The following is a 22,022-nucleotide window of genomic DNA, read 5'->3' as shown; positions in this document are numbered from 1 at the left end:
CATCCATCTGGCCCATCAAGACTCACTCTCATTTCATCAGTCCATAAAACCTTAGAAAAATCAGTCTTGAGATATTTCTTGGCCCAGTCTTGACGTTTCAGCTTGTGTGTCTTGTTCAGTGGTGGTCGTCTTTCAGCCTTTCTTACCTTGGCCATGTCTCTGAGTATTGCACACCTTGTGCTTTTGGGCACTCCAGTGATGTTGCAGCTCTGATTGGGCACTCCAGTGATGTTGCAGCTCTGAAATATGGCCAAACTGGTGGCAAGTGGCATCTTGGCAGCTGCACGCTTGACTTTTCTCAGTTCATGGGTAGTTATTTTGCGCCTTGGTTTTTCCACACGCTTCTTGCGACCCTGTTGACTATTTTGAATGAAACGCTTGATTGTTCGATGATCACGCTTCAGAAGCTTTGCAATTTTAAGAGTGCTGCATCCCTCTGCAAGATATCTCACTATTTTTGACTTTTCTGAGCCTGTCAAGTCCTTCTTTTGACCCATTTTGCCAAAGGAAAGGAAGTTGCCTAATAATTATGCACACCTGATATAGGGTGTTGATGTCATTAGACCACACCCCTTCTCATTACAGAGATGCACATCACCTGATATGCTTAATTGGTAGTAGGCTTTCGAGCCTATACAGCTTGGAGTAAGACAACATGCATAAAGAGGATGATGTGGTCAAAATACTCATTTGCCTAATAATTCTGCACTCCCTGTAGTACAACTTAACACAACCTAGTTACCATGGGTCTCAGACCGCATGTCTTATTGTTATATTTTGTCAGGGTAATCAGGCAGGCCATATAGACCTCCCCCGAAAGGGGGAGTTACAGGGATTAAAGTGCTAAGAATAGTACAACTTAACACAACCTAGTTACCATGGGTCTCAGACCGCATGTCTTATTGTTATATTTTGTCAGGGTAATCAGGCAGGCCGTATAGACCTCCCCCGAAAGGGGGAGTTACAGGGATTAAAGTGCTAAGAATAGTACTACTTAACACAACCTAGTTACCATGGGTCCCAGACCGCATGTCTTGTTGTTATATTTGGTCAGGGTATTCAGGCAGGCCTTATAGACCTCCCCCGATAGGGGGGAGTTACAGGGATTAAAGTGCTAAGAATAGTACTACTTAACACAACCTAGTTACCATGGGTCCCAGACCGCATGTCTTGTTATATTTGGTCAGGGTAATCAGGCAGGCCGTATAGACCTCCCCCGATAGGGGGAGTTACAGGGAATAAAGTGCTAAGGATAGTACTACTTAACACAACCTAGTTACCATGGGTCCCAGACCGCATATCTTGTTGTGATACTTTGTCAGGGTAATCAGGCAGGCCATAAAGACCTCCCCCTATATGGGGAGTAACAGGTATTAAACTGCTAAGAACAGTACTACTTAACACAACCTAGTTATCATGGGTCACAGACCGCATGTCTTGTTGCGATACTTTGTCAGGGTAATCAGGCAGGCCATATAGACCTCCCCCGATATGGGGAGTACAGGTATTAAACCACTAAGAACAGTACTACTTAACACAACCTAGTTACCATGGGTCCCAGACCGCATGTCTTGTTGTGATACTATGTCAGGGTAATCAGGCAGGCCATATAGACCTCCCCCGATATGGGGAGTAACAGGTATTAAACTGCTAAGAACAGTACTACTTAACACAACCTAGTTACCATGGGTCACAGACCGCATGCTTTGTTGTGATACTTTGTCAGGGTAATCAGGCAGGTCATATAGACCTCACCCAATAGGGGGAGTAAAAGGGATTAAAGTGCTAAGAATAGTACTACTTAATACAACCTAGTTACCATGGCTTCCAGACCGCATGTCTTATTGTTATATTTTGTCAGGGTAATCATGCAGGCCATATAGACCTCCCCAGATAGGGGGAGTAACAGGTATTAAAGTGCTAAGAATAGTACTACTTAACACAACCTAGTTACCATGGGTCCCAGACCGCATGTCTTGTTGTTATATTTGGTCAGGGTAATCAGGCAGGCCGTATAGACCTCCCCCGATAGGGAGAGTTACAGGGAATAAAGTGCTAAGGATAGTACTACTTAACACAACCTAGTTACCATGGGTCCCAGACCGCATGTCTTGCTGTTATATTTGGTCAGGGTAATCAGGCAGGCCGTATAGACCTCACCCCAAAAGGGGGAGTTACAGTGAATAAAGTGCTAAGGATAGTACTACTTAACACAACCTAGTTACCATGGGTCCCAGACTGCATGTCTTGATGTGATACTTTGTCAGGGTAATCAGGCAGGCCATATAGACCTCCCCCTATATGGGGAGTAACAGGTATTAAACTGCTAAGAACAGTACTACTTAACACAACCTAGTTACCATGGGTCACAGACCACATGTCTTGTTGCAATACTTTGTCAGGGTAATCAGGCAGGCCATATAGACCTCCCCCGATATGGGGAGTACAGGTATTAAACTGCTAAGAACAGTACTACTTAACACAACCTAGTTACTATGGGTCCCAGACCGCATGTCTTGTTGTGATACTTTGTCAGGGTAATCAGGCAGGCCATATAGATATATAGACCTCCCCCGATATGGGGAGTAACAGGTATTAAACTGCTAAGAACAGTACTACTTAACACAAACCGCATGTCTTGTTGTGATACTTTGTCAGGGTAATCAGGCAGGCCATATAGACCTCACCCAATAGGGGGAGTAAAAGGGATTAAAGTGCTAAGAATTCTACTACTTAACACAACCTAGTTACCATGGCTCCCAGACCGCATGTCTTATTGTTATATTTTGTCAGGGTAATCAGGCAGGCCATAAAGACCTCACCCAATTGGGGGAGTTACAGGGGTTAAAATGCTAAGAATAGTACTATTTAACACAACATAGTTACCATGGCTCCCAGACCGCATGTTTTATTATTATACGGGACTAACAGGTATTAAAGTGCTAAGAACAGTACTACTTAACACAACCTAGTTACCATGGGTCCCAGACCGCATGTCTTGTTGTTATATTTGGTCAGGGTAATCAGGCAGGCCTTATAGACCTCCCCCGATAGGGGGGAGTTACAGGGATTAAAGTGCTAAGAATAGTACTACTTGACACAACCTAGTTACCATGGGTCCCAGACCGCATGTCTTGTTATATTTGGTCAGGGTAATCAGGCAGGCCGTATAGACCTCCCCCGATAGGGGGAGTTACAGGGAATAAAGTGCTAAGGATAGTACTACTTAACACAACCTAGTTACCATGGGTCCCAGACCGCATATCTTGTTGTGATACTTTGTCAGGGTAATCAGGCAGGCCATAAAGACCTCCCCCTATATGGGGAGTAACAGGTATTAAACTGCTAAGAACAGTACTACTTAACACAACCTAGTTATCATGGGTCACAGACCGCATGTCTTGTTGCGATACTTTGTCAGGGTAATCAGGCAGGCCATATAGACCTCCCCCGATATGGGGAGTACAGGTATTAAACCACTAAGAACAGTACTACTTAACACAACCTAGTTACCATGGGTCCCAGACCGCATGTCTTGTTGTGATACTATGTCAGGGTAATCAGGCAGGCCATATAGACCTCCCCCGATATGGGGAGTAACAGGTATTAAACTGCTAAGAACAGTACTACTTAACACAACCTAGTTACCATGGGTCACAGACCGCATGCTTTGTTGTGATACTTTGTCAGGGTAATCAGGCAGGTCATATAGACCTCACCCAATAGGGGGAGTAAAAGGGATTAAAGTGCTAAGAATAGTACTACTTAATACAACCTAGTTACCATGGCTTCCAGACCGCATGTCTTATTGTTATATTTTGTCAGGGTAATCATGCAGGCCATATAGACCTCCCCAGATAGGGGGAGTAACAGGTATTAAAGTGCTAAGAATAGTACTACTTAACACAACCTAGTTACCATGGGTCCCAGACCGCATGTCTTGTTGTTATATTTGGTCAGGGTAATCAGGCAGGCCGTATAGACCTCCCCCGATAGGGAGAGTTACAGGGAATAAAGTGCTAAGGATAGTACTACTTAACACAACCTAGTTACCATGGGTCCCAGACCGCATGTCTTGTTGTTATATTTGGTCAGGGTAATCAGGCAGGCCGTATAGACCTCACCCCAAAAGGGGGAGTTACAGTGAATAAAGTGCTAAGGATAGTACTACTTAACACAACCTAGTTACCATGGGTCCCAGACTGCATGTCTTGATGTGATACTTTGTCAGGGTAATCAGGCAGGCCATATAGACCTCCCCCTATATGGGGAGTAACAGTTATTAAACTGCTAAGAACAGTACTACTTAACACAACCTAGTTATCATGGGTCACAGACCGCATGTCTTGTTGCGATACTTTGTCAGGGTAATCAGGCAGGCCATATAGACCTCCCCCGATATGGGGAGTACAGGTATTAAACCACTAAGAACAGTACTACTTAACACAACCTAGTTACCATGGGTCCCAGACCGCATGTCTTGTTGTGATACTATGTCAGGGTAATCAGGCAGGCCATATAGACCTCCCCCGATATGGGGAGTAACAGGTATTAAACTGCTAAGAACAGTACTACTTAACACAACCTAGTTACCATGGGTCACAGACCGCATGCTTTGTTGTGATACTTTGTCAGGGTAATCAGGCAGGTCATATAGACCTCACCCAATAGGGGGAGTAAAAGGGATTAAAGTGCTAAGAATAGTACTACTTAATACAACCTAGTTACCATGGCTTCCAGACCGCATGTCTTATTGTTATATTTTGTCAGGGTAATCATGCAGGCCATATAGACCTCCCCAGATAGGGGGAGTAACAGGTATTAAAGTGCTAAGAATAGTACTACTTAACACAACCTAGTTACCATGGGTCCCAGACCGCATGTCTTGTTGTTATATTTGGTCAGGGTAATCAGGCAGGCCGTATAGACCTCCCCCGATAGGGAGAGTTACAGGGAATAAAGTGCTAAGGATAGTACTACTTAACACAACCTAGTTACCATGGGTCCCAGACCGCATGTCTTGTTGTTATATTTGGTCAGGGTAATCAGGCAGGCCGTATAGACCTCACCCCAAAAGGGGGAGTTACAGTGAATAAAGTGCTAAGGATAGTACTACTTAACACAACCTAGTTACCATGGGTCCCAGACTGCATGTCTTGATGTGATACTTTGTCAGGGTAATCAGGCAGGCCATATAGACCTCCCCCTATATGGGGAGTAACAGGTATTAAACTGCTAAGAACAGTACTACTTAACACAACCTAGTTACCATGGGTCACAGACCACATGTCTTGTTGCAATACTTTGTCAGGGTAATCAGGCAGGCCATATAGACCTCCCCCGATATGGGGAGTACAGGTATTAAACTGCTAAGAACAGTACTACTTAACACAACCTAGTTACTATGGGTCCCAGACCGCATGTCTTGTTGTGATACTTTGTCAGGGTAATCAGGCAGGCCATATAGATATATAGACCTCCCCCGATATGGGGAGTAACAGGTATTAAACTGCTAAGAACAGTACTACTTAACACAAAATAGTTACCATGGGTCACAGACCGCATGTCTTGTTGTGATACTTTGTCAGGGTAATCAGGCAGGCCATATAGACCTCACCCAATAGGGGGAGTAAAAGGGATTAAAGTGCTAAGAATTCTACTACTTAACACAACCTAGTTACCATGGCTCCCAGACCGCATGTCTTATTGTTATATTTTGTCAGGGTAATCAAGCAGGCCATAAAGACCTCACCCAATTGGGGGAGTTACAGGGGTTAAAATGCTAAGAATAGTACTATTTAACACAACATAGTTACCATGGCTCCCAGACCGCATGTTTTATTATTATTATACGGGACTAACAGGTATTAAAGTGCTAAGAACAGTACTACTTAACACAACCTAGTTACCATGGGTCCCAGACCACATGTTTTGTTGTTATACTTTGTCATGGTAATCATGCAGGCCATATAGATCTCCCCCGATAGGGGGAGTAAAAGGGATTAAAGTGCTAAGAATAGTACTACTAAACACAAACTAATTACCATGGGTCCCAGACCGCATGTCTTGTTGTTATACTTTCTCAGGGTAATCATGCAGGCCATATAGACCTCCCCCGATAGGTGGTGTTACAGGGATTAAAGTGCTAAGAATAGTACTACTTAACACAACCTAGTTACCATGGCTCCCAGACCGCATGTTTTATTATTATACTTAGTCAGGGTAATTATATATCTATCAAATCGATCAATTTATCTTCTATCGATTCTATCTAACTATCAATCTATGTATATCTATCAAATCTATCTATCTCGTGGCTTGACTGATTTGAGACAGCCACTTGTGTTTAGGCCAAATTTGAAGTAGGAGGACAGACCAATCATCTTCTTCCATCTCCCTGTTCCAAAAATGGTAGTAAACTGCTAAGAATAATACTACTTAACACACCACGGGTCCCAGACCGCATGTCTTATCGTTATACTCTGTCAGGGAAATCATATATCTATCAAATCTATCTATTTATCTATCAAATCTATCTAACTATCAATCATATATATCAAATATAAATTGCATCTATTGATCGATGTAATTCGTATCTATCAAATGTATATTGCATCTTTTGATCTATGTAATTTGTATCTATCAAATGTATATTGCATCGATTGATCTATGTAATTCGTATCTATCATCAAATGTATATTGCATCTATTGATCTATGTAATTTGTATCTATCATATGTATATTGCATCGATTGATCTATGTAATTCGTATCTATCATCAAATGTATATTGCATCTATTTATCTATGTAATGTATGTATCTAACTATCAAATCTATCTAACTCGTGGTTGTGCAAATGGACTGTTTGCAGTTGTTTGCGGTGGGTTACACGGGAGTAACCCTTACACTACCTGATCGATACTACATCATACCTGATGTTTTAAAGCATGTTATTCAAAAACAATTTAGGAATGTTAGGTGATTAAGGCACTTTATGGCTTAAAACCAGACTCTGCATCAACTATGTAATTTTCCATGGGAGTTTTGCCATGGATCCCCATCCGGCACGCCACAGTCCAGGTGTTAGTCCCTTGAAACAACTTTTCCATCACTATTGTGGCCAGAAAGAGTCCTTGTGGGTTTTAAAGTTCGCCTGCCTATTGAAGTCAATGGCGGTTCGTGCGGTTTGCCAGTTCGCGAACAGTAGCGGAAGTTCGAGTCCGCCGTTCGCGAACCGAAATGTTAAGGTTCGCACATCACTACTAATAACATCTGATTGTTACTATATGAGATAATACTTTAATACTAATATATACACCAGTAACATCTGATTGTTACAATATGAGATAATACTTTAATACTAATATATACACTAGTAACATCTGATTGTTTCAATATTAGATAATACAGTAAAACTAATAAATACACTACTAACATCTGATTGTTACAATATGAGATAATACTATAATACTAATATATACACTAGTAACATCTGATTGCTACAATATGAGATAATACTGTAATACTAATATATACATTACTAACATCTGATGGTTACAATATGAGATAATACTGTAATACTAATATATACATTACTAACATCTGATTGTTACAATATGAGATAATACAGTAAAACTAATATATACACTACTAACTTCTGATTGTTACAATATGAGATAATACTATAATACTAATATATACACTAGTAACATCTGATTGCTACAATATGAGATAATACTGTAATACTAATATATACATTACTAACATCTGATTGTTACAATAAAATATAACACTGTGATACTAATATATAAACTAGTAAAATCTGATTATTACAATATGAGATAATACTGTAATACTAATATAAACACTAGTAACATCTGATTGTTACAATATGAGATAATACTGTAATACTAATATATACACTACTAATATCTGATTGTTACAATATGAGATAATACTGTAATACTAAAATATACACTAGTAACATCTGATTGTTACAATATGAGATAATACTATAATACTAATATATACACTACTAACATCTGATTGTTACAACATGAGATAATACTGTAATACTAATATATACACTAGTAATATCTGATTTTTACAATATGAAATTATACTGTAATACTAATATATACACTAATAACATCTGATTGTTACAATATGAGATAATACTGTAATACTAATATATACACTACTAACATCTGATTGTTACAATATGAGATAATACTGTAATGCTAATATATATACTACTAATATCTGATTGTTACAATATGAGATTATACTATAAAACTAATATATACACTAGTAACATCTGATTGTTACAACATGAGATAATACTATAATACTAATATATACACTAGTAACATCTGATTGTTACAATATGAGATAATACTATAATTCTTATATATACAATAGTAACATCTGATTGTTACAACATGAGATAATACTGTAATACTAATATATACAATAGTAACATCTGATTGTTACAAAGTGAGATAATACTGTAATACTAATATATACACTACTAACATCTCATTGTTACAATATGAGATAATACTGTAATACTAATATATACACTACTAACATCTGATTGTTACAATATGAGATAATACTGTAATACTAATATATACACTACTAACATCTGATTGTTACAATATGAGATAATACTGTAATACTAATATATACACTAGTAATATCTGATTGTTACAATATGAGATAATACTATAATACTAATTTATACACTAGTAACATCTGATTGTTACAATATAAGATAATACTGTAATACTAATATATATTCTAGTAACATCTGATTATTGTAATATAAGATTCTACAGTAATACTAATATATACACTAGTAACATCTGATTGTTACTATATGAGATAATACTGTAATACTAATATATACACTAGTAACATCTGATTGTTACAATATTAGATAATACTATAATACTAATATATACACTAGTAACATCTGATTGTTACAATAAGATATAATACTGTAATACTAATATATACACTAGTAACATCTGATTGTTACAATAAGATATAATACTGTAATACTAATATATACACTACTAACATCTGATTGTTACAATATAAGATTCTACAGTAATACTAATATATACACTAGTAACATCTGATTGTTACAATATGAGATAATACTGTAATACTAATATATACACTACTAACATCTGATTGTTACAATATGAGATAATACTGTAAAACTAATATATACACTAGTAACATCTGATTGTTACAATATGAGATAATACTGTAATACTAATATATACACTACTAACATCTGATTGTTACAATATGAGATAATACAGTAATACAAATATATACACTAGTAACATCTGATTGTTACAACATGAGATAATACTGTAATACTAATATTTACACTAGTAACATCTGATTGTTACTATATGAGATAATACTGTAATACTAATATATACACTAGTAACATCTGATTGTTACTATATGAGATAATACTGTAATACTAATATATACACTAGTAACATCTGATTGTTACAACATGAGATAATACTGTAATACTAATATATACACTAGTAACATCTGATTGTTACAATATGAGATAATACTGTAATACTAATATATACACTAGTAACATCTGATTGTTACAATATGAAATAATACTGTAATACAAATATATACACTAGTAACATCTGATTGTTACAACATGAGATAATACTGTAATACTTATATATACACTAGTAACATCTGATTGTTACAACATGAGATAATACTGTAATACTAATATATACACTAGTAACATCTGATTGTTTTTTTGTTTGTTTTTTAACATATTTATTTATTATCCAACAATGTACCACAACATAATTTGGGCAAAAATACTACATCGACACATCTCACAGGATGATTTATACATAAAAAAATAGAAAACTACAACATATGCTTTTTTCTAACCACGTATTTTGCTTTAAAATTCTTTTTGGTACATATAACTAACATAAATCATTACAATAGGATGCAAGAGAATCTTTCTTGGCCCAACTTAAGGCTACATTTTAGGCCACGAGATTTCTTGACACTCATATCTCTACAAATATAAAGGCATTGGTAACGTACAGAGACATATATTGAATATAGATTTTACATCTCTACATCTTACAATATACATTCTGCATCAAAACAATATGAAAACAACTTTCTTTCTTAGCCCAATTGTAAATTAAAACTAATGTCTAAATTCCTAATGGTACTGATACCGAACTGAATAAATACATAGGATTTTAGGCCAGGAACAAAATGCACTTGTTGGAAACATTTTCTAATGAAATAACAAACACTTAACATTGAATAACAAAACTGCATGAAACAAATGAGGGAGAAGAGAGAAAAAAAAGGGAAGGGAGGGAGGAAACCCCAGTACCTCCCTCTTCACCTCTCCGCCTCTCAATATATGGAAGCTAGAACAAATTCTAGACGCTAACTATTATAATGGGTGACCAAAAACGTTTCTATAAGTATCAGTAGAGCCCAGGGGAGCTAATATTCGCTTCTGTATAGAGAGTGGGTATAAATGAATTATCGGTCTCCAATTTCTAACAAATACCTCGGCCCTGTCTTTAAACTGGAATATTGTATTATGTGATTCAAACACAAGATGTTGCGAAAGTGAGAGAATCTGGGAGGGAATCTATCTTTCCATTTTTTCAGTATCAGAATTCTAATTACCAAAATTATTGTATTTAGTATCCTGATATTTTTAGGTTTAACCCAAACTAAATTCGGATGTATCAAAAAGATTATATGGTAATCTTGTTTTTTAAAACAGTCATGGAACTGCCGATTATACAAGTGGTTAACTTTGCCCCACAGTTGGTTTATTTTGGGGCAATAGAAAACCATATGTAAAATATCCGCATTTAATAAATGACATTTTGGACACCATTGTTGTACTGAAGAAGAAAATTTAGACAGTTTGAGGGGAGTTAGATATGAATTGTGTAATAGTTTAATCTGTGATTCTTTCCATGCAATTGACACATTCAATTTCTCCAGTGCAGAAAAACTGTAAGAGATATTAACTAATTCAAATCGGGGAAAGTGTTGACACCAAAAAAAGACCAAGTTTTGGGAAGAAATTTGGCCCTGTTTTGCAAGCATTATATTGTATAAAAGAGAAATTGTAAATTTGCCTGCTACAGCTTTTTTAATGCACTCATTGATGTCGGACCACTGCAAATCGATACTACTACCCCGATCTTGCGAGTTAATAAAGTGCAGAGTTTGAAAATATGCAAATAGACTATGTCTTGGTAGTTCAAATGAATCCATTAGATCGTTGAAAGAAAGCATCTGTCCTGAAGTGGTAATAAGTTGATACATATAATTAAGGCCATTTTGAGCCCATATACGATATATTTGCTCATTAGTTCCTGGAATAAATTCTGGGTTGCCTTGAATTGGTAAAAACACTGAGAATCTATAATCTATATCACACATACTACATATTTTTTGCCATGCTATGATTATATTTTTAAAGGATATAAGATTACAGATATTTGATGGGAGTTTTTTTATTGGACAGTGCAAGATTGCTTTTAAAGAAAAAGGGGCTATAAATAGACTCTCTATCTCTACTGATGAAACTTTATTTGAACTGATCAACCATCCCATAGCTATTTTGGTTAAAGTCATCAAATTGTAAAGTTTAATATTCGGCAAAGCCAGTCCACCATTCCTCTTTTTTTTACAAAGTTTCGCTATTGAGATACGAGGCTTTCGTTCTTTCCATAAGAATTGTGAGCATGCTGTATAAAACTTTTGAGTTTCCTGGTTAGGAATGAATAATGGAAGATTTTGCAGTAAGTAAAGTATCCGTGGAAAAATAATTGTTTTAACTAGATTAACTCGAGCCGAGAGAGGAAGAGGAAATGTCAACCAATTCTTAAGGTCTGAAATGGCTTTCTCAAAAACCGGTTTAAAATTTAAATTATACCACATCTTGGGATTTCTATGTTATATGATACCCAGATATTTGATATTGTCTGTATTTTTAAAAGGATGATCAATGCAACTTCCCTTATGTTTTTGTATCCATAAAAGTTCACTTTTTTTTAGATTTATCTTATACCCTGCAAATGAACTAAAAGTTGAAAGCAAATAAAGGATTTTTGGAATGGACTTTATCGAATCCTCTAAAAAAATTAGCAAATCATCAGCATAGAGAGAGATTTTAAACACCATTGTGCCCACTCTCATCCCTACTAGTTCTGAACGGAGCCAAATTGCTAGAGGTTCAATTGCAATATTAAACAATAAAGGCGACAAAGGGCAGCCTTGACGAGTACCTCGCCCTAGCATGATTTTATTAGAAAGATTGCCATTTATCAAAAGTGCTGAGTGTGGCTTTTTATAGATCTTGGCTATAAAATCTAAGCAATGACCTTTAATGCCAAAACTTTCTAAAGAATATAGCAGGTGATCCCATGATATGGAATCAAATGCCTTCTCGGCGTCTATATATAGTATAGCTAAATCCTTATCAAGCTTGTCATTTTTTGGGGTCAGATTTTGGTTCCAAAAAAAATCTAACAATATTTCAACTTTCCGTAAGTTAGAGGTTACAGTGCGTCCATTGATGAAGCCCGTTTGATCCATATGGATTCTTTTAGGCAAAAAGTTCTTCATTCTATTAGCTATAATGGATAAAATAATTGTATAATCAGAGTTTAAGACAGATATAGGTCTATATGAAGCTGTGTGCGCGGGGTCTTTACCCTTTTTATGGATAAGGGTTATATTAGCTTCTGAAAAGAGATTTGATATAGGGGAAGATGTAATATAATAATTATTAAACAGAACCACTAATAAGTTACTTATCTCTTCCATAAGTATTTTGTACAATACTACCGGGATCCCATCTGGCCCAGCAGCTTTATTCAATTTTGCGTTTTTTATTGCTAACAGTATTTCTTCCTTAGAAATAGGTGCATTCAAGAATTCTACATCTGAGAGGGAAAGTTGAGGAATAGAAATCTTATTCCAAAAAAAATCTTTATTAAAGTTGTCTATCGGTTGAGTGTTATATAGTTCTTGAAAATATTAAAAAAAAAAGCTTTGTAATGTTGTTATTGTCTGTATATCTCTGGTGTTCAATCTTAATAGCCGGAATGTAATTTCTGCTTTTATTATATTTAGTAATTCTGGCCAAATATTTGGCTGAGCTACCATAATGACCTCTAATACGATTGGCCAATTTAGTCTCTTCCTCAAGACATTGCTGCTTAATGTATATATCTCTTTTACTTCTGCACTGAGAGTAATATAACCAATTGCTCTGAGAAGAATGAAACTTTTATTGATTAAAAGCGTTTTTAACTTGATTGGATAATTGTCTTTCACTCAGTAAACATTTATTTTTATAATGACATAAATAAGACTTGATTTGGCCTCTAAGTACAGCTTTAAAGGTTTCCCAGAATATTTCACTTTTATTATAGTATGAAATATTGTTCCTGAAAAAATCCTGCCATTGTAATTTAAACCAATTTATAAATTTGCTGTTATTACTTAAATAATAAGGAAAAAAGAAACTAGAATTATGAGAATTTTCTCTTTGATATGAATGGATACTCAGAGAAATTATCGCGTGATCCGAAATAATAATCATGTTTTTGAGGACTTAGTCCTAACTGAAGAAGCTGTTCTGAGATAAAAAATATAGTCGATCCTTGAGAATGAACAATGAGATTTGGACTCACAAGAAAATGTTACAGTGTCAGGAAATTTGATCCTCCAAATGTCATTAAGTTTAAGAGAGGAACAATTTTTTTAAAAATATTTACTAGCCTTCCTATCTTGTAGTTTGCTCTGGGACATTCTATCAATATTCGGGGAGAGTGTCATATTGAAATCCCTGCTTAAAATAAGTCTATCACTACAGTGAGGGTTACAATATGAGATAATACTGTAATACTAATATATACACTACTAATATCTGATTGTTACAATATGAGATAATACTGTAATGCTAATATATATACACTACTAATATCTGATTGTTACAATATGAGATAATACTGTAATACTAATATTACGTTTTGCAGGATCTAGGTTCTCAGAACTTGAGAGATCCTGCACATATAAAGGTTTCACATGGTAAGTTTAAACCAAGATCTGTTTTTTACCCTGTGGCTATGAGAGGTCCCTTTTTGGAGGCCTTTCACCACAGGGTGGAACAAGATCTAGTTAAGCTGTCTAATAATAAGGTCACATATCCAAACCTACGGCCTGAGCTTCGCCGAGCATTGATGGATTTGCAATCTTATGATGACGTTGTCATCAGGCGAGCCGATAAAGTCGGTAGTATTGTTGCTCTGGATAGAGCTTCATATATACAAGAGGCCATGAGACAGTTAAATGATAAAGATGTTTATACTAGACTCGTGAGGAATCCAACAGATGCTTTTAAGAGGGATCTTATGGACCTACTTGATGATGGCGTACAAGAGGGAATCTTTGACCAAGACACATTTAACTATTTACTGATAACTAATCCAGTCATACCAATTTTTCATCACCTCCCCAAGGTGCATAAATCCTTGGAGGAGGTGAAAGGTAGACCTATTGTGTCCGGCATAGGTTCCCTTTTTGAACACCTCTCTAATTGGGTTGAAACTCTTTTGCAGCCCTTGGTACTTCAGTTCCCCTCATATTTGCGTGACACCAAACATTTGGTGTCTAATCTGGATAAGATAGATTGGGATACTACATCCTCCTGGTTAACAATAGATGTGGTTGGCCTATATTCGGCAATTCCACACAACTTAGGAGTGGATGCAGTAGCAGAGATTCTAAAAGACTTCAGTAACTATGATTATACCCTAAGGATGTTCATTTGCAGAGCATTGGACTTCCTTTTAACACATAACTTTTTTCGTTTTGAGGGTGAGTTTTACCTCCAGAGGCGTGGGACCCCGATGGGTGCAAAGTTTGCACCATCATATGCCAACATCTATATGGGATGGTGGGAGCAGTCCCACGTCTTTGGAGGTGGAAACCCATTTCATGATAACCTCCTCTTCATATGGCATTGGCAGGGTACTGAGGAGGAAGCCAAACAATATGTTGATTATCTGAATACGAACAAAGTAGGCTTACAGTTCACATATCAATGTGAAAAAACTAAAATTCCTTATCTAGACATAGTCTTAGAAGGAGTTATTGAAACTAACAGTATTAAAACTACTCTCTATAGGAAACCAATTATGTCAAACACAATATTACACGCAAGAAGTAACCATCCAAAGCATACAGGCTTTGGGGTGGCAAAAGGGCAGTTTATGCGAATTAAAATAAACTGTTCTGAAGACAGTGATTTCCTATTAGAGAGTAATAAATTTAAAGAATCTCTGCTACAGAGAGGATATCGGCCTAAGACTGTAAATAGAGCACTCCTTAAAGTATCACGAATGGATAGGGCTACTCTTATTAGTGATGAAACTATCAAACGTCCAAAAAGATTTGATCTTTCAAGACCTACCTTCTCTACTACCTACAGTCTGCAATTTAATGATATTTGTGGTATCATTAGGAAGCATCTACCGATAGTATCGGCTGAAGATAGCCTTAAGGATTATGTAGAGGGAGGATGTAACTATGTATCCAGGAGAGGGTGCACTATTGGAAATTTAATATCTCCTAGTCAACTGAAAAAAACAGAAACACACAGGAGCATTTGGCTTACAATAAAAGGCCACTATAAATGTAACTATACAAACTGCATTGCTTGTTCACACGTACGTGTTGGTCAGACCTTCCAATCACGTGTTACAAATAAGGTGTATACCCATGAAAGTTGCAGTACATGTCGCAGCACGTATGCTATTTATCTTATTGAATACACCTTTTGTAGGTTGCAGTATACAGGGTGCACTACCAGGGAAGCAAGAACAAGAGTAAGGGAACATCTAAACGACATTAAGAACAAAATTGAATGTTCAGATTTGTCAAGGCATTTCATTTATTGCCACAACCAGGACGTTATTTCGTTCAGTTGGCAAATTATAGAGATAGTGAAACCTAACTCCAGAGGAGGTGACAGAACCAGTCACCTCCTATATAGAGAAGCTTTCTGGATCTTCCAGTTACAAACTAGAAGACCATTGGGCCTAAACATTGAGGGGGATGTTATTCATTTTTGGAAAAGAACTTAAATATAGATCCCTAAACTGATTTTTCTAAACTAATGAAAAGTTTCATTATGTTAATATTGGAGAGGGACATCTGATCATAGCTTTTGATCCAGTTAGGATATGGCTATGTGCTGTCCTTTAACACTAACAAGATTTCCATCTCATCACAGTCAGGCTACTGGAAAATGTCGCTTAATACTCTTAAGATCCTCATTTTAAATATTAGAATACAAAATATATTAATAAGCTAATCTAACATACTCGGGATTAATATGTATTACCTAGTATTTTGAGCAGCTATGTAAATAGTTATCCATTTATTGTGTATGAGCTTAAGGTTTTAACATCCCTGAATGTCAATAAATACTTTGAAATTGAGTACCAGCATACTATAGAAGCATTTAAAGCTAATCTAACTTTTAATTAATTATACATCACATTGCTAAAGCTGTATAAATTATTAAACATTGAGATTGAAATATAATGTGAATACATAAAGTCTAGATACAGGATTAAATTACAAGAAGCTAAATGAGAGTATCCTTTATAGACACATATACGTAAATTTGGCTATGATTAATAGTTAGAAAACCTCTATAATGCTGGAAGTGAAAAGGTTAATCCTATGCAAGTGTTTGAAATTGAGCAATTAGCATCCGGGCAAATGAAACCACAGCAAATCCCAGGATCCATTTTGGCTATTGTGTATATAAGAAGGGAATTTACAATGTTAATTTATGTCTATGAATAAGGCCAGGGGGCTGAAACGCGTAAGACAGCTTAGGGGATGAGCTGTGATCAATACTTTGGATTTTAAGCATGTTTTTTATATACTATGAATAAAGTTTTGACTTTTTAATTCAAGCGCTATGTTTGACTCGCTGGTGTTCTAAAGTTTTTTGTAATACTAATATATACACTAGTAACATCTGAATGTTACAATATGAGATAACACTATAATACTAAAATATACACTACTAACATTTGATTGTTACAATATGAGATAATACTGTAATACTAATATATACACTAGTAACATCTGAGTGTTACAATATGAGATAATACTGTAATACTAATATATACACTACTAACATCTGATTGTTACAATATGAGATAATACTGTAATACTAATATATACACTAGTAACATCTGAGTGTTACAATATGAGATAACACTATAATAGTAATATATACACTACTAACATCTGATTGTTACAATATGAGATAATACTGTAATACTAATATATACACTAGTAACATCTGATTGTTACAATATGAGATAACACTATAATACTAATATATACACTACTAACATTTGATTGTTACAATATGAGATAACACTATAATACTAATATATACACTACTAACATTTGATTGTTACAATATGAGATAACACTATAGTACTAATATATACACTACTAACATCTGATTGTTACAATATGAGATAATACTGTAATACTAATATATACACTACTAACATCTGAGTGTTACAATATAAGATTATACTGTAATACTAATATATACACCAGTAACATCTGATTGTTACAATATGAGATAATACTGTAATACTAATATATACACTAGTAACATCTGATTGTTACAATATGAGATAACACTATAATACTAATATATACACTACTAACATCTGATTGTTACAATATGAGATAATACTGTAATACTAATATATACACTAGTAACATCTGATTGTTACAATATGAGATAACACTACTATACTAATATATACACCAGTAACATCTGATTGTTACAATATTAAATAATACTGTAATACTAATATATATACTGCTAAGATCTGATTGTTACAATATGAGATAATACTATAATACTAATATATACACTACTAACATCTGATTGTTACAATATGAGATAAAATTGTAATACTAATATATACACCATTAACATCTGATTGTTACAATATGAAATAATACTGTAATACTAATATATACACTAGTAACATCTGATTGTTACAATAGGAAATAATACTGTAATACTAATATATACACTAGTAACATCTGATTGTTACAATATGAAATAATACTGTAATACTAATATATACACTGCTAAGATCTGATTGTTACAATAAGATATAATACTGTAATACTAATATATACACTAGTAACATCTGATTGTTACAATAAAATATAACACTGTAATACTAATATATACACTAGTAACATCTGATTGTTACAATATGAAATAATACTGTAATACTAATATATACACTAGTAACTCCTGATTGTTACAATATGAGATAATACTGCAATACTAATATATCCACTAGTAACATCTGATTGTTACAATAAAATATAACACTGTAATACTAATATATACACTAGTAACATCTGATTGTTACAATATGAAATAATACTGTAATACTAATATATACACTAGTAACATCTGATTGTTACAATATGAAATAATAGTGTAATACCAATATATACACTAGTAACATCTGATTGTTACAATATGAAATAATACTGTAATACTAATATATACACTACTAACATCTAATTGTTACAATATGAAATAATACTGTAATACTAATATATACACTAGTAACATCTGATTGTTACAATATGAGATAATACTGTAATACTAATATATACACTAGTAACATCTGATTGTTACAATAAAATATAACACTGTAATACTAATATATACACTAGTAACATCTGATTGTTACAATATGAAATAATACTGTAATACTAATATATACACTAGTAACATCTGATTGTTACAATAAAATATAACACTGTAATACTAATATATACACTAGTAACATCTGATTGTTACAATATGAAATAATACTGTAATACTAATATATACACTAGTAACATCTGATTGTTACAATATGAAATAATACTGTAATACCAATATATACACTAGTAACATCTGATTGTTACAATATGAAATAATACTGTAATACTAATATATACACTGCTAAGATCTGATTGTTACAATAAGATATAATACTGTAATACTAATATATACACTAGTAACATCTGATTGTTACAATATGAGATAATACTGTGATACTAATATATACACTAGTAACATCTGATTGTTACAATATGAGATAATACTGTAATACTAATATATACACTAGTAACCTATGATTGTTACAATATGAGATAATACTGTAATACTAATATATACACTAGTAACTCCTGATTGTTACAATATGAGATACTGTAATACTAAAATTTACATTACTAACATCTGCTTGTTACAAAAGAGATAATACTGTAATACTAATTAGACATGTGTGTTTCGTTTTGGAGAAATTTGTTTTTCGGACAAATTTTGCGGTGGTTAATGTGCGGAGGTCCATCTTCATCCAGGTGACTCCATCTTCGTCCATCGAGGGCCGGCATCTTCTTCATCCCTGCGGAGGTGGAGGTCCATTGATCCGACGTGGATGTCCTCATCATGCGATCATCCGCCACACATTGAGGATTCAAATGCAAGGTACCCCTTTTATACTGGGGGTACCATTGCATTCCTATTGGCTGAAAAATTTAAATCAGCCTATAGGAATTAGAGCTGCTTAAATCCTATTGGCTGTTCAAATCAGCAAATAGGATTTAAGCAGCTCTCATTTCTATTGGCTGATTCGAATCATCCAATAGGAATGAGAGCTGCATAAATCCTATTGGCTGATTTGAACAGCCAATAGGATTTCAATAGCTCTCATCCTATTGGCTGATTTGAATTTGAAGAATCAAATCAGCCAATAGGAATTCAAGTGATGCCATTTTTAATCGCGTACCTTGAATTTACTTTTCAGTGTACAGCGGAGATCGTACGAAGAGGATCCTCCACGCTCCATGGCTCTGCGGTCGCCGGTCTTCCGTGATCACCGGTCTTCAGTTCAGCGGTCCTGGATGAAGATAGAAGAGGTCGCCGCTTAGAAGAAAACTTCACCGCCGGACTTCAAGAACCGTGAGTACCTATCTGTGGGTTAGAGTAAGGCTTTTTTAAAAAAAATTAAAATATTTTTTAGATTAGGGTTATGGGCAGTCTTAAAAGAGCTGAATGCCCATACAAATGTCCCTTTAGGGGCAATGGGTAGTTTAGGTTTAATTAGTGTTAAGTTTTTTTTATTTTGGGGGGTTTGGTGGTTGGGGGATTTTACTGTTAGAGAGAGGACATAGACTTTTTTTTAAGGAAAATAGCTGTTAAACTTAGGGCATGCCATACAAAAGGCCCTTTTAAGGGCTATTGGTAGTTTAGTATTAGATTATTAGGTGTTTTTATTTTGTGTGGGGAGGCTTTTTTATTTTCATAGGGATTAGATATAATTTTTTTATTTTTGATAATTTACACCTAGATTATGAGTTTAGCGTTATGAGCTGTGAGGTGCTAACGAGCAGTTTTCTCTCACCGCTCACTTTCCTACAGCGCGTATTATTGGTTTTTACAAACCCGGCATTAAAAGGCAAGAAGTGAGCGTTGAGCAAAATTTTGCTCATTACCGTACTCCAATAGCAGCGCTGCTTAAGTCAGCGGTGAGCTGGTCGTACGTGCTCGTGCACGATTTCCCCATAGGAATCAACGGGGAGAGCTAGCTGAGAAAAAGTCTAACACCTGCCACAAACCAGCTTAAAACTCAGTAATGCAGCCCCATTGATTCCTTTGGGGAAATAAAAGTTATGTCTACACCTAACACCCTAACATGAACCCCGAGTCTAAACACCCCTAATCTTACAAGTAAAAAAATAATTAAACAGCTCTTACTTCCAAACAGGAAAAAATTCTATCACTATAACTGATGATTGTTTAATATTTGTATTGGCTGTATATAAACTGTTTCAAATGGCACTTAAAAGTACAATCTAAAATTATTAATATAAAAATGCAATAGATTAAAATTCAAACTTTATAATAAACACTCTCACAATTTCCTATGGTATCAAAATGACATAAAACGCTCAAAAGCATACAACAATTATGCAAAAAATGACTCACACTTCAAACCGCAAAGGTCTGAGTGCCCTTAAATAAGTATAAGTATAAATATAAATGTTTACAAGACCTGGTGCTGCTGTTTACCGGTGGTGTCCTACGTGCCGCCCGGAGTATGATAACATATGACACATCACGCTGTTAAGTTGCAGTTACAGTGTTGACGAATTTATTGTGCACTACAACATATCCAAATTTACAAGATTGAGATGTGAAAAAACACAGTCCGCATAGGAACAACAGCTCTTTCTTTCCTCCGAGTAAGTCTCCGAATGCAGTACTCACTACGTGTGTAATGGTGTCTTTTGCGGGCTTCCGTACTTGCGGCATGGAATGCAATAGCCGTGCTTGAAAAAAGCATACACAATGTCCTTACTGCAAAAGACTACGGATCCTCAAACAGCGCACAATTGGCCTCAACGCGTTTCAACCGCCAGCGTGCGGTCTTTTTCAAGAGGTGATATATCTTTGATCACCATGGTCCATCTTATATAGCGATCAGTCCTTTCTTATTGGTCGGAAATGATTCCCTTGCTTTATTTTACACTTTGATCTGTAAATAACTAAAATTTGGAAAACATCATCAAAATACATACAAAAGCTAAAAACATACATCCTGGAAAAAACAATTGATATACAGTCTATATACACCATTGAATATATTGCTGGTGACGGTTTTAAAAGATTAGAAGTCTGAACTAATATACCTCAAAGTGGGTCATTAGATTTTTATAGCATATCAAATTAGACATACAAATGGATTTTTTGGAGAATACATGAATATACAGAAAGTGTGTTATGTTAAAAGTACATAAATAAAAATGAAAATAAAAACTGATTTATATACAAAA

General features: G+C 35.1%; 1 protein-coding gene across 2 annotated transcripts in view; it reads right to left on the bottom strand.

Moving 5' to 3' along the window:
* Positions 1 to 22,022, bottom strand: part of LOC128664947 (kininogen-2-like) — a 67,977-nt gene that overhangs the window by 22,804 nt on the left and 23,151 nt on the right. The window contains exon 3 of one of the 2 annotated variants that reach the window (XR_008402946.1): positions 21,423 to 21,734. The exons of the other annotated variant lie outside the window; for it this stretch is intronic. The gene's annotated coding sequence lies outside the window, so the exon portion shown is untranslated. Of the gene's footprint in view, positions 1 to 21,422; positions 21,735 to 22,022 lie in introns of those variants that run through there. 2 annotated transcript variants of the gene reach the window in all.

Source organism: Bombina bombina, chromosome 6, assembly GCF_027579735.1.
Source record: "Bombina bombina isolate aBomBom1 chromosome 6, aBomBom1.pri, whole genome shotgun sequence".
NCBI classification, from domain to species: Eukaryota; Metazoa; Chordata; class Amphibia; order Anura; family Bombinatoridae; genus Bombina; species Bombina bombina.
Note: the sequence above shows the minus strand (reverse complement) of the source record. Positions and strands in the feature narration are given on the sequence as shown.